The sequence below is a fragment of the Leucopleurus acutus genome, assembly GCF_964270905.1.
Source record: "Leucopleurus acutus genome assembly, chromosome: 5".
Lineage (NCBI taxonomy): Eukaryota > Metazoa > Chordata > Mammalia > Artiodactyla > Delphinidae > Leucopleurus > Leucopleurus acutus.
In genome coordinates, this window is record NC_139147.1 from 28,448,032 (window position 1) to 28,463,174 (window position 15,143).

The following is a 15,143-nucleotide window of genomic DNA, read 5'->3' on the forward strand; positions in this document are numbered from 1 at the left end:
ATATTTTCTTGGGTCGTTTCTTTTTCTCTTCTCTTTCTGGGACCCCTATAATGTGAATGTTGGTTTGTTTAATGTTGTCCTAGAGATCTCAGGCTGTCTTCATTTCTTTTCATTCTTTTTTCTTTATTCTGTTCTGCAGCAGTGAATTCCACCATTTTGTCTTCCAGGTCACCTATCCATTCTTCTGCCTTGGTTATTCTGTTATTGTTTCCTTCTAGTGTATTTGTCATTTCAGTGATTGTATTGTTCACCTCTGTTTGTGTCTTCGTTAATTCTTCTAGGTCTTTGTTAAACATTTCTTGCATCTTCTAGATCTTTGCCTCCATTTTTTTTCCCCAAGGTCCTGGATTATCTTTACTATCATTATTCTGAATTCATTTTCTGGAATGTTGCCTATCTCCATTTCTTTTATTTGTTTTTCTGGGGTTTTATCTTGTTCCTTCATCTGGTACATAATCCTCTGTCTTTTCATTTTGTCTGTCTTTCTGTGAATGTGGGTTTTTTTCCATAGGCTACGGGATTGTAGTTCTTGCTTCTGCTCAAGCATTGTTTATATATTCTGAACACTAGACTTTTATCAGTTATATGACTTGCAAGTATTTTCTCCTTATCTGTGGATTGTCTTTTCACTTTCTTGACAGTGTCATTTAAAACACAAAGACGTTTAATTTAATGAAGTCCAATTTATCTATTTTTGTTGTTGTTGTTATTCATGTTTTGGTGTCACATCTAAGAAATCATTGCCTAATCCAAGATGATGAAGATTAACACCGACTTTTCATTCTAAGTATTTTATAATTTTAGCTCTTACATTTAGGTATTTGATCCATTTGGGGTTAATTCTTGAACATAGTGTGTTTTGGGGGTCCAACTTTGTTCATTTGCAGGTGAATAGCCAGCTGGCCCATGACACATGTTGAAAAGATTATTTTTCCCCATTGCATGACCCTGGAACACTGTAAAAATTCAGTTGACTATGGACATATTAAGTATTTTTGGAATCTCAATTCCATTGCATGGATCTGTATGTCCATCCTTATACCACTACCACACTGTTTTGAAACTGTAGTTCTGTAATAAGTTTTGAAAGCAGAATGTGTGATTCCTCCAACCATTTTTTCCAAGACTGTTTGTACTGTTCTGGGTCCCTTGAATTTCCACATAAATTTTGGGGTCAAGTTCTGCAGAAAAAAAAGGTATTTAGTATTTTAGTGGTAATTGTGTTGAATCTTTTGATCAATGTGGGGAATATAGTCACCTTAACAATATTAAGTCTTCCAATCCATGAATGTAAGCTGTTTTTGTATTTATTTAGATCTTTATTTCTTTCAACAATGCTTTGTAGTTTTCATTATAATTTTGCTCTCCTTTGTTTAAATTTATTCATCTGTGTTTATTCTTTTCCATGCTATTGTAAATGGAATTGTTGTCTTAATTTCACTTGAAGATTGTTCATTTCTATTGCAAAGAAATACAACTGATGTTTATGTATTGATTTTATATCCTGCAACTTTGCTGGATTCATTTATTAGTTATAATATTTTTGGGTGGACATTTTTAGATTTTCTACATATAAGGTCATGTCATCTTCAAATAAAGATAGTTTTATTTCTTTCTTTTCAATCTGCCTATTTTCATTTTTATTTCCTTGTCTTGCCTAATTACCCCAACTAGTTGTTGAGTGGTAGTACAGTGTGGAATAAAAATGACAAGGGCAGACATTCTTGTCTTGTTCCTGCTCTTGGGGAGAAACTTTCAATCTTAATAAATAATATTTTAGATTACATTTTATTTTTGTACTTTTTTTTTTTTTTTGAGTGCTGGAGTATCTTATTTGGGAATTTGCAATACTTGAGTAAAAAATATTTAGAAATTACATAATGAAGCCCTGAATTAGGAGAAGCAGGAAAATAGTTCACTTCCTGTTTCTTGTTCCTAAATTTTTCTTTGCTAATTCATTCTCATTTTTCAAATTATTTTATAACACTAGACAAAAAGGTATTGTCCCTTTATTAAGATAGTTGGTTTTTCAGCATTTTTTTCCTTCACTGAAAATCATAATGAAATATTTTACTTTCAAATATCTTTCTGGGTTGAGGCTACCAGAGATAGTTTTTTTTTAAGTAGAAGATAATGTCATATCAACAGAAGACATCAATTATTACACTCAATTATACTGAATTTGTACAATCCAAAATGAAGAAGTAACTGTACAATTAATGAGAATATATGTCAACACTGTTTGATCTTCCTGGAGCATACATCTTTCAAAACAAGGAGACTAAGGCCCATACATGAGCCACTAGCTGCCATACCTAGAAAGCATGCCTCTTCCAATGTACCTAATACCTCTATCCAAGGGAGACTTATTGAAGTTCAGAAGGAGAGAAGCCTTTACTGAATTGAAAGATATCCTTGGGAAAGCAAAATTAATGGGGGCTCTGATCATTATAGATTTTAAAATATCTTTTCTTTAAACTCTCTTTCTTTTAATTGGAGTATAGTTGATATGCAATGTTGTGCTAGTTTCAGGTGTACTGCAAAGTGATTCTTTTCAGATTCTTTTCCATTATAGGTTATTACAAGATATTGAATATAGTTCCTTGTGCTATACCATAGGTCCTTACTGTTTATCTATTTTATATATAGTAGTGTATCTGTTAATCCCAAACTCCTAATTTACACCTCTCCCTCCCTTTCCCCTTTGGTAACCATAAGTTTGTTTTCCATGTCTGTGGGTCTATTTCTGTTTTGTAAATAAGTTCTTTTGCATCAGTTTCTTAGATTCCACATATCATTATAACTTGATATGGTAAATAGTAACACATCTTCTGGTTTCCTAATTATGATGGCAGGAGACTAGCAATTCCTATAAAATATAACTTCTAGTCTTTTAGATATCTTCTAATTTGTTAATTTATAAAACTTAGAAAAATTCCAGATCCTCACAAGATGAAAGAGGCTTCTGGCTCTTTAATCAAACTCAATACTGGAAATTCCACAAAGATAAGAGAAAGTTGAAGGATAAGAGAAATTAATATAAAAACTGGAGGGAGAGGTGTTTGGTCCTGGGGCAAAGTTTGAACCCAAATGTAGAAGGGTCAACTACCAAGACAGTTGATAAAGTAAGGGAGAGCACTTTAGTTCTGCTCCTTTTGTTTCCTCACAATTTCCATGGCAGTATAGCACCCAACTCAGCAGTACTAGCTCAGCTCTAGCTTGGGCATGGAATGGAATCAGAGTTGCTCTAGAGCCCAGAGATAATTGGATAATAACCATAGCAAGTATGCTCGCCTCTGAGCTTGCTCTTGGAGGGGTCCAGGGAAGAGGTTCAGGAAAGTTCTTTGAGGACAGGTCTCATGATGGGGATAAAAAATGGGAATGATCAAATCCAGATTGTGAATCCAATGGCTCTCTTCCCATTGATATCTAAAACTACCAGTAGGGGACAAAGGCTTCCACTTGGATTTTAATTTCTCAATCCCTACATAGAGGAGCATTGCTGGTCACACTACAGGTAACCCCAGTAGAAAAAAACCTCACAAATCATTTGAGAAACACAATTGTGTTACTAAAGTAAAAAAAAATAAAATAAATAAAAACAAAAATGAAAATTGAATGATATAGAGAAAGGAGAATTAGTTAACCAAAAGTACCACAAGAACTTAAAATAAAAATAATAAACATCTTTAAAAGAGATATAGGTAGGGAGATATTAATAACATTTAAGTTATAAAGAAGAACAAAGTTGAAAAAATGGGTGTGAAAAATAGTGTAAATAAAAATTCAATGAGTCTCATAAATAGCAGAGAGCATTCAGGGAAGAAGAAACTAGAAAAATGAAAGATAAGGTCAAAAACCTACCTCAGAAGGAGGCAGGAAGGGGCACAGCAAAACTATAACATTAAGCAAGAAGAAGGAGAGGAAGAAAAATGTCAATTTCCAGAAGCAGAAATGCAAATGAGGAATCAACTTGTCAAATGATTGACAATCAGTAATAGTAAGAATTAAAGTTGAGAAAACACGTTAAATTGAAAAGGCCTAGGGAATTTTTAAAAAATGACATTTAAAAAAATACAAAACCTTACAATTAGACATATCAGAGTGCACAATAAAGATGAAGAGAAAATTCTAAGAACATTTTCAGGGACAAAAAGAGCAATTTACCTACAAATGGACAGGGAACAATAACCATCAGATTGTTCAATAGTACCATTAATCCAAGAAGATACTGGAGTATTACTGCAATGAATTGAATGAAGAGAACCTTGAACTTAGAATGTTTTATCCAGCTAAATTATTATTGAAAGATGAACATACAAAAAGGCATTGTCAGGCCCACAAAAACTTTCCATGAAAACATTTTTGGAGGAAGTATTTCAATAAAAAGAGAAATAAATTCAAACAGACACTAAAAATGTGTAAAAAATTAAGCGAGTAAAAAACTAAACAAAGTTCACTTCTGTCAATGTAATATACTCATAGCTAAAATTCCAGATGATTCTAACATGGTAAAAGTAGGACCAATGGGGAGAGGAAGGAGACCAGAGAGGTATAGGTCATGCTGAGATTTTTCTCTTATGTTGGGGAAGTGATAGAGATTGATAAGCTTAGGAAATTCATATACAAAAATGTTAGGGGAAAAATAAGAGAAGAATATCAATGGAATGTATAACTTTCAATCCAATAGAAAAAATCTATTTATTAAAGGTATGAAAAGGTAAAAAAGAAAGTAAGGTGAGGAGAAAACACGAAATAAGATGGCAGAAATTGACCTAATAGTAATTATAATTTGCTCATTACTTAAGCAAATCTTTATTGTGTCTATTAACTGCCCTTAGGGAGACATACAATAAATAAAATAAATAAGAAAAGTATATGGCATATTAGGAGTGATAAGTGCTATGGAAAAATAATAAATCAGGGAAGGATTTAAGGGGTGCTGGGTTTGGTTTACAATGAGTAGTTGAAACTTAAGTCAAAGCTCAAATGAGGAGGTGAGGGAATAAACCCTTATGATAGCAGTGGAAGAGCACTCCAGGAAGAGAGAATGGAAGTGCAAAGGTGCTCAGGGAAACAAACCTGGCCTAATCAGTAAGAAAGAGAGGTCACTGGGACTTCTCTGGCAGTCCAGTGGTTAAGACTCCTGGCTTCCACTGCAGGGGACATGAGTTCGATCCCTGGTCTGGGAGCTAAGATACCGCATGCCACGTGGCATGGACAAAAAAGAAAAAGAGAGAGAGAGAGGTCACCTGGCTGGTGGGCAAGGGGAGAGTACAAGGCAATGCTATTAGAGAAGCTATGAGGGGTGCAGATTATACCTGGTCTGAGAAATTATTGTAAAGATTTTTGTCTTTTACTCTGAATGAGATGAGAATCTATAGAAAGGTTTTGAGTAGAAAATGAAAGTTATCTGACTCACATTTAGATAGACTCATGCTGGCCTCTGAGTTGAGATAGGCTGTGGTGGAGGACCTGTGGAAGCAACAAGGGCAGTACAGAGGTTATTGCCAAAGGCAGCAGAGAGGTGCTGGTGGCTTGGCCCAGGCTGACAGTGGTGACGATGGAGAGGTGAGATCGAATGATACACAACGATAGGTAGGTAGGTAGGTAGATAGATAGATAGATAGAATAGAATTGATCGTCAGAGCTAAAGAAAAAGAAAATGTCGGTGGATGAAACTCTCAAATCAAAAGGCAGATTCTCACAGAAGGACAGGATGGGATTCATTTATAATATATTAAGGTTAAAAAAACTATATATGTATGTGGCAAAACTATAAAGTAAAACTAGTCAAGGAATTGACCAACATAAAATTCAGGGTTGTTGTTACTTCTAGAGGGGAAAGAAAGGCAAATGCATTTGGGAAACTTCAAAGGTAACTCAGTGGTAGTACATGAGAGTTTGTTTCATTACTGTATGTAAAATGAACAAAGAGGCAACAAATAAACCCTCAAAAATCTAGAGGGTTTTTGTTGATGGTAGTTAACTGAGTGAAGGATTTATGGGTGAGATATACCCATACACATATGTATTATTATTTCATAAGTATTTTCCAAGATTTCTATAATGAATAAGTAGTAACTGTATATTAAAAATACCCAAAGCTAAAGCAATTCCAAAGTGCTGGGTCAGGCATGATGGCTGCAGGTGTCAGAGGAGACTCATGCTCTTTGGCAATCCAGCAGCCAGCTCCAAAGCCCTCGGCTGACTGAGGAGTTTCGAATAAAACAGGACTCAGGCCTGCTCCCCTGTCTGCTCCGTAGATCTTTAGTGCCAGGATACACAGCTTTCTGAGAAGAGCTACACGGCTTCACAGTGAACAGGCCAGCCTGCTTGAACAAATTCTTGTCTCATCTAAACACAGAAACGTTGGTTCTCCAGGTCAGGAATCAGATGTTTTTTAAATGCATAGAAGAAAATGTCAAAAAAAAAAAAAGATACAGAACAAAGACAAAGTAGTCATTAGATGAAAAGTTAATACTAAGTAAATTATCATAAAGCAATAATGATTAAAAACAGATTAGGTAAATGGTTAGCTGAACAATTCAGAAAAAAGCAACAGTCTATATCAATAAAACAGGAAGCAAGAGACAGAAAACTATGTAATCAAAACAAACCAAAAGAGAGAGAGAGAGAAAGAGGAAAATAACACCAGAAGCTGGTTTCTTTGTATGAATTTACTCCTAGATGATGGAGAAGGCATGGAGAAGCTACAACTCAAAATAAGAATGCTAAAGGAGAAATAACTACAGAAAAAGTAGCAATTTAAAATAGAATATAATGTTATCAAGAACTAGAAAGCAACACATTTGAAAATTACATGGTAGATAAATTTTTGCATAAGATGTAAAAACTAGCAAAAAAATAATATAATCTTGAATAGATTAATAACAATTAAATTTCAAAATAATCTATCAACTCCCCTCTCCCCTCACTGAAACAAAGAGCCCCTGGATGAGGGAGTTCTACTCTGATCAAAATTGTAAGGTACCTTTCATTGCAAGGCACATATAATCCATATTTTATTATAAATTCTTTCAGAAAATAGAGAAGGAAACATTGACCAAGTCATTTTAAAAGACTAGTGTAACCTTGATTTCAAAACCAGATAATGACAGTACATAAAAAAAGAAAGACATGAGCCATAACTCTAGGCAAAGATTCAAAGTCCTAATTAAAATAATAGCTAAATATAATCCAGAGATAAATAATAATAACAGTATTAATATATCATGATAAATAAGGTTTATCTTAGGAAGGCAGAGATATTTTAACATCAGAAAAATATGTCAGTGTAACTCAGCATATTAATATATTAAAAAAATATACTCACTTGACTATCCCAATAGATGCAGAAGATTATTTGATAAATTTCACTCTATGTCTGATATGAATTCTCAGATAATCAGTATAGAAAAGAATACCTTTAACTTGATAAAAGCATCATACCAAATCTAAGAGCAGACATCACATTAAGGCACATAACTTCCATACAATATCTGCAAGACCAAAATAAGAAAAGGAATTGACTCACATCTGTACTGTTACACATAGCAATAGATATTTTCACATTATTGTCACACACACAAAATAGAGATATAAGTATTGGTAGGGAAAAATGTTATTACATACAGATGATGTATGATCAACTACACGGAAAACCCCAAAGAATCAATAAGCTATAAAACCTAGTGACAGATTAAGTAAGAGATCAGATGAATGAACAGCTTTCAAATTCAGTAACATTTTTCTAAACTAGAAATAACCAGTTAAGAAAATTTTAAAAATAAAGAAAATACAATTCACCATATTAACAAGCTCCATATAAGAATTAAACTAAAAAGAACCCACATACCTTTAAAGAAATGAGTTAAACTATAAGAAGACATAAAGAAGATAAATGGAGAGAATGGCCATGTATATGGATAGGATGACAGTATTTTAAAGCTGTGAGTTTTCCCCAAATTAATCTACAAGTCCCATACAATTCTCAAGAAAACTCTACCAATTTTTTCTGAGAAATTCAACAAACTTATTCTATATTCATATGTAATTCTAAATGAAATTAGGATCTGATGCAATATTGGGGCGAGAGGGGAAGCAAACTGGGATTTATTGCCCCACCAGATAGTAAGGCGTACTTTAAAGACATAAGACTACTACTAAGTGTTGGCTCAGAACAGACAACAAATGGAAGTGAATAGTGAGCAAACATGGGCCTAGTAAAGGTGGCAGTGTCAATGGAGAAAGGGTGGCTTATTTAGTGATGGCTTTGGGAAAACTGGTTTACTTTACAGAGAAAACCGAACTTCATGAAGATCAAAACTTACAAGTCTTAGGTCAGCCAGAATGGGAATAGTAGATTATTAAGAAATTATGATTGTGATCTTTGGATGGAGAAAAGTTTCTTAAACTGGAGCCACAAAACACAAACCACAAAACCCATAACACCCTAAACTGATGGATTCTGTGCAATAATGAAGGAAGGAAGATGAAGGAAGTTAACATACTGGTGGTAGACTGGGAGAAGACATGTTTAAAATCCTAAATTATTAAGGGATTATTACCTAGTCTAAAATATTGAAAAAACTCCAACAAATTAACAGCAACAAAAAAAACAGAAACATTAGAAAAAAATGGACAAAGTATATAGAATATGCACAAAAGGATAAACTTAAATAGCTAACAAGTATTTGAAGAAATTTTCAAACTTTTTAATATTCACACACACAAAAAATGGAAAGAGCACCTGATTATCAGATTGCCAATAAGAACACAGATAAAACCAAACATTGGTCAGGATGTGGGGAAACTAGAACCCTTATGCACTGCCGCTAGTTATGTAAACAGGCATAGACATTATGGAGAACTGTACTCACTAAATGAAATGATGATACTCACCAAAATGAAGGGTATTACTCACTATAACCTAGCAATTTCATTTCTGGAAACATACCCTAAAACTTCTCCTGCAAGTCTACGAGAGAAGAACAAGAATTGTTTGTGGACTTGTTTGTATCATCACTATATGACAGATATTTCAATTTTGGCAGCTAGTGTGGAATAACACGCAGCTTTCAGAAGTAAATGTACATAGAGCAAGATAAACACATTTTTTAAAGATGTGTTTTAGAAAAAGGTAAGAAAGAGAATAAGATATGCCATTTGTGTAAATTAAAGCACATTCATGCACATAAATGATACAACACACTACATAAAACTTAGCATGCATAAAATATCCCTTTCTAATTCACAAATACATGTTTATGCAAAAACATATATCATAGACATTAGAGTCAGTGTGGGGCTGCAAAGAATAAGTGGGGATCAATGATGAAAGTTTTGAAAGGGAAAATAAAATAAAACAAAACAAAGGAGGACCTTTCCAGGAGCAATAAGTAGAGTATGCCGTGTGATAAACTCAACAAAAGAAAGATATTTAGCAAAAGATTAAAAAAAAAAAGAAAATTAAGATAATCAGTAGGAAGCATAAATAACAGAAGAAAGAGTAAATATACTATTATGGCAAAAATATAAGTGAATTAAACTCACCCATTAAAAAATAAACACTCGGTTTTGAAGTATAAAATAAAAATAAATAAAAGCATCTGAATATAATATGTTTTTAAGAGTACACTTACAAGAAAATAGTAAAATAAAAAAAAGTTGAAAGGAAAATGGACAAAGTAATATTAGGTAAATAACAAGAAAATGGATTAAAGTCATAATGTTAATATTAATATTCAAACAATATTTAGAAACAAAAAGAATATTTTATTTCAGTAAAACTTTTAGTCCATACCATCTCTTTCCCAATCTTTCCCAAAGTAGTCATTAAAACAAAAATTGTGGAAAGTTAACAAATAGACAAATGACAATCAAAATGTATGGGCTGAGATTGAATTGTAGACTTAAATGCTTTCAATCATAAACAAAAAGTAAAATAAGTGAACAGTGCACCCAATTCAAAATTTTAGAGAAAATAAGCCATAAAAATCTCTATGAAGTTAGATTTTTAATATCTATAATATATAAACAAGGAAACAAAAATAATCATATTAAAACTAAATTAACTTTTATTTAACACTACAAAGCACTCTATAATATATATATATATATATATATATAATATATATAATATATAACTGGCCTCAGTTAATACAACAATCCTTTAAGGCAGCAGATGTGTTCTTATTAACATAGATGGCAAAACTCAGGTTTGACTCCAAAAATGCTGTTAGGTCCAGTCATTTCTGGGGAAATTTATTTGTCAAACTTCCAGTGATACCGAATTCATACCCAATACTAACTGTGTAAACAGCTTAGTAAACACTACGTACAAACCAGAATGGCTAAAATTTAAAAAGCTTGGCAACACCAAATATTGACGAGGATCTGATGAAACCAGAACTTTCTCAAGCATTGTTGCAGGAGCATAAGATATTATAACCATTTTGGAAAAAACAAAAACAACTGGCAGTTTTTCATAAAACTAAACCTTATCACCTAGTAGTTTCACTTGTAGGTACTTCTCAAAAGAAATGGAAATACAGGTCCAAAAGACTTTACAAGAATGTTCACGATAGGTTAATCCGTATTAGCCAAAAACTAGAAACGGACCATGTGTCTATCAATAGAAGAATGAAAAAACTGTGGTATATTCATAAACTGAAATGCTAGCTAGGAATTTTACAAAATGAACTACTGATACAAACAAAGAAAATGAATCTCAAAAGTTTTTCACTGAGTGTGAAAGAGACTTACTGAAAAGAGTACGTATTGCATGATTCCATTCATGTGATGTTCTAAAACAGGTACAATGTTTGTGGTGGGAAAATTAGAACAGTGGTGCCCTCCTGGGGGCAGATAGAAAGTGACTGACAAGAGACACTAGTGAACTTTCTGGGGTGGTGGTAATGTTCTATATCTTGATAAGGGATTGGGTTACACAGATGTATGGATTTGTCAAATCTCTTTGAATGGAACAATTAAGATTTATGCATCTTATTGTAAGTAAATTTTACATCAGAAGAGAAAAATGGTAGAAAAGTATAAAACTTTAGTGAAATGCACGCTGACATGGCTAGTGGGCAAGTGTGCTGATATGTGCAACTTATTTTGAAATGCATAAAAATAACATAGATTAAAAATATGGATAGAAGAATAGAAATATGCGTAGACAGATAATAAAGCAACTATAAAAAATGTTAACTGTAGAATCTAGGTGGTGGGTATATGAGTGTTCCAATACAATTCTATACTTTTTGTGTATGTTTAAATTTTTTCAACACAATTTTTTTTCCTTTTTTTTTGGCTTTTCATAAAGTACCTCATCCAGTCTCATCTTGATGCTGCAGAATGAATCTTAAAGACAGACTCATGGAAACGCCACATCGTGCTGAGGAAATTGCTTCAGTTTTGTGCAAGATCAGAACTTGGTGTCACTATCCAACTAATAATGTTCCAGTTCCTGACAATGAATTCTACAGAGAGATGATCTGTCTGCTGCTCTGTTCTGCAGAGTGTCCTGGATATTACGGCCAAGAACTCAAACTTCCACATAACTGATCGTAAAGTTCTTGGAACATCTCCATCTTACATGAATGTGATTAAGTTTTCACTGCATTAGGATGTCGAATTCTGAATCTACCTGTTCATAACACAGCCCCATCCTCGGAGGGATTGGGATCAAAATCAAAGACAGGACACATGTAATACCAATTGCTATTCACATTATAAAGTGCCCTGCTTCAAACACAAGTTCTTCAGTAATCACAGTTTAATAACAAAGGCACATAATGAGCAGGGTGTATAACTAGAATTCTCACGATTTTAGCAAGAAGAGGAAACTCTCCTACTTTTCCATTATCAGCACAATAAGGAATGCATTTTAACTATAAATTATATTTCACCAAATTTTGTTCTCAAATTCCAATATCTTGAACAAATATAATATTTATATGAAAAAAAGATTGTGTTTCAATTCCCAGGAATTAGGTTCAATGGTATATGAGCATAATTACCTGTATAAAAATATTCTCTTCCATGATTGTATTAAGTGGTAACTCCCAAGAAAAAAGTGAAGAACACTTAAAAGTCCACATCATTTATCTACATTCCAGAAAGCTCCAGAATAAAGATCAGCTAGTTAATCAACACTTTTAAAGTGGCAATAAGAGCTTGTGAATGTTATAATGCAAAAGTAACTTTATTCTCTTTCAGATGGAATTGTATGGTTCAAGTCCCTCAGGTAGGAATTTAGTAAATATCACTTTACTAGTTTTAATTTGTTAATGTGGTCTCAAAAAATATCTAGTAATAACTAAAGTGTTCAAAAAGACTTATTCAGGTAGATATTTCAATGAAATACAGAAAAAAAGGGAAGACATAAACTATCTCAGGGAGGGCAAAAAGACTACAAATAGTACATATTAATAAATATAAATTAGTATTATGAAAATTTGGGTCAGGGGGCTTAATCAAAATTGCTATTAAAGATTTTCCAGAAATTCAATTTTGAGTGAGGTTTTGCCTCAAAAGTAGGACTTTATGGGAAAGTTAAGAATTTAATTTAAAGGTTTTTTGTTTTTTTGTTTTATAATAATGTTTTATAATGACTTCTACTTTAAAGGCAGTCTATATAACATGATTTAAAAATTCAGTGACTGGCGAAGAAAAAAGAAAATATGGGTTACCTACTGAGTTTGTTTATATGAGTAATATATGTAATAAATATTTTAAATCATCTTTTATTCAGAGCTTTTCTTTGAATTTTTCTATACTATTTCAAATTAAGTCTCTAAATTGTCAACACATGTAAACAACATATTTGCATTTATCAAATATCCAAAGCTAGAAACAATGTAAGACTTTTTAAAAAACAAATTTATATTTGTTTCTAATATTAAAGTATTGAATTGAATAAATTAAAATTCATTTACCTATTTCCACATTATCTGATAAATACTGATTGATGTATCCATTAATAGGACTCTATTTTCTTCTATAATTATAGAAGAAACAATCTTTGTAGAGCCAATCTGAAAATCAAATTAATCAAAATAATGAGGGAAGTTTACAGCATTTTTGTTAAAATTTACCTTTTCAATGACAGATAATAAAACAGTTTTCTTTTCCCACTTTATAAATTGATGCAATCTCGATGCATAAATTTGTTATTTAGCAAACTCAGCCTTATTGAGCATTTGCCAAACTCCACACTGATGCTTGGAGAAGGAATAATATTCAGTGGCTACGTTTCTCTTACTACAGATAAAAGGATTCCAAGTTCTTTCACTCTTATCTAGTTTATTCTGATTGCCTATATAACAAAGATGTGATCTTCAGGTTTTATTAGATATTTGATTGCTTTGTTGGAAGTGACCTTCAGTCTCCCACTGAGATGACCTGCAGATACATCTCTTCTGGGACATTTTGTCCTATTTCAGATTATCACCTCCAAAGGTTAGATAGTCAGGGATGGATGGGAGAGATTTTTACCTTTTATTCTCAAATTACAAGATCTCCAGCCAGTTTATGTCTGGGTTCAGTAGTCTCAGAGGGCTGTTGGGCAGAAAAAATCAAGCCTATTTGATTTAGTAAAAGGCAAGCCTCTATATATAACCATTTCATTTTACTGTTTATTGATTTGATGATCAATGATTTTCATGTACTTCTTTTACTTTTATGACAATTGATTTTAATAGCTTTTATACAGCACAACACATCATGTTAAATATTTTGTGGAATCCTTCATTGTTAATAATTCATTGTATTAATAATCTTCACTGTTTTTAAATGGCAAGGGCCCTGGTCTTAAATTTGGAAAACAATTGAAGCAGTAGGACCACCCCCACTCCCTTTTTGGAATAAAGGCAGGATTACCTTCGTTAGGGTTAAAAGGTCAGAAGAGAAGGTTGTCCTTTTTGTCAATATGCAAATGAAAAGCTGCTTCAGACAGAATGATACAGTTTGATGGACCAATGAACTCAATCATTGTTATCTCACCAAATATCCCACCAACTGCTGTTATCCCAGCAGTTGAAAGCTGGTCTCTGAAAATGTGAACACCTTTTTTTTAAACACTCTCTAGAGTTAATGAAGAGGCTACACTCATTCCCTTGATAAGGAATTTAAATAGCATTATCACACACTATGCCAAGATCAGCAGTGACTACAGAATTTACATTTTACTCCACACATTTCTGATGGTAAAAGTTATAGCATGCATGGGAAATATTTGGAAGTTGAAGCCTCCCATCTTCAATTTCAGATTATGCAGTGGATAACTAAGGTCATATTATAGATCATATTTTGTTTCTGTGGAAGATGCCTTAGAGATCACTTAGACATAAGTATGTAAATATTTTCAAGGACTTGAATCACTGAAACTTAAAGCTGTAATCAGCAAGATCAGACAGGTCAGCCAGGAACATTTACCAGACATTATAAAATTCAAACAAAATTTTATCTAGTGTAGGGAATTAAGCAGGAATCCTTTCGTGACGACTCACCTATTATTAAATTTGTAGACAGATTATAATGTTGCTTGTTAACAGAAGACTCTGAAAGCATGAGCAATTCTAATCTAATGGCTAATAAATCACATTTAATAACAGGCACATGGTTATTTTCATATGATAAACCAACAAACTACACAGAGTTTACATAAATGACTATCAATTTTATACTGTCAAGACTTAAATTTTCACTTTCCTCTTTTTCACTATCATTTCTCCCATTTCTATAATGAGGATCAAGGTGGAGAGCAAACCCTTTAGTTCAATCTTCACTGCAGACCCTTTCCCACAGACACATGTTAAAATGAAAGGCCAGGGGTCTGACCTTTGGCCTCGGGCTGCTGGTCTCTGAACTCTTCCCACTGCCCTTTCACCTCCCCAGGCCCCTCTCAGACCCCAGGAACCTACTGGATCCCCAAAATGCCAGCTGCTCCCTTCTGCACCCGGCCTCTCCCCACTCCTACCCTCACCTCTGCATTAGATTCCCTACATTCTGGAGGGCTTGTGGTAACCAAATATCTGAACCATGAGGATGTATTTTTGCTCTGTCAGGTGAAATTCTCAATTCTATTTTTTAACTATAATGTGGATTGGCATTTTATTGTGACTAAAAAATTGAAT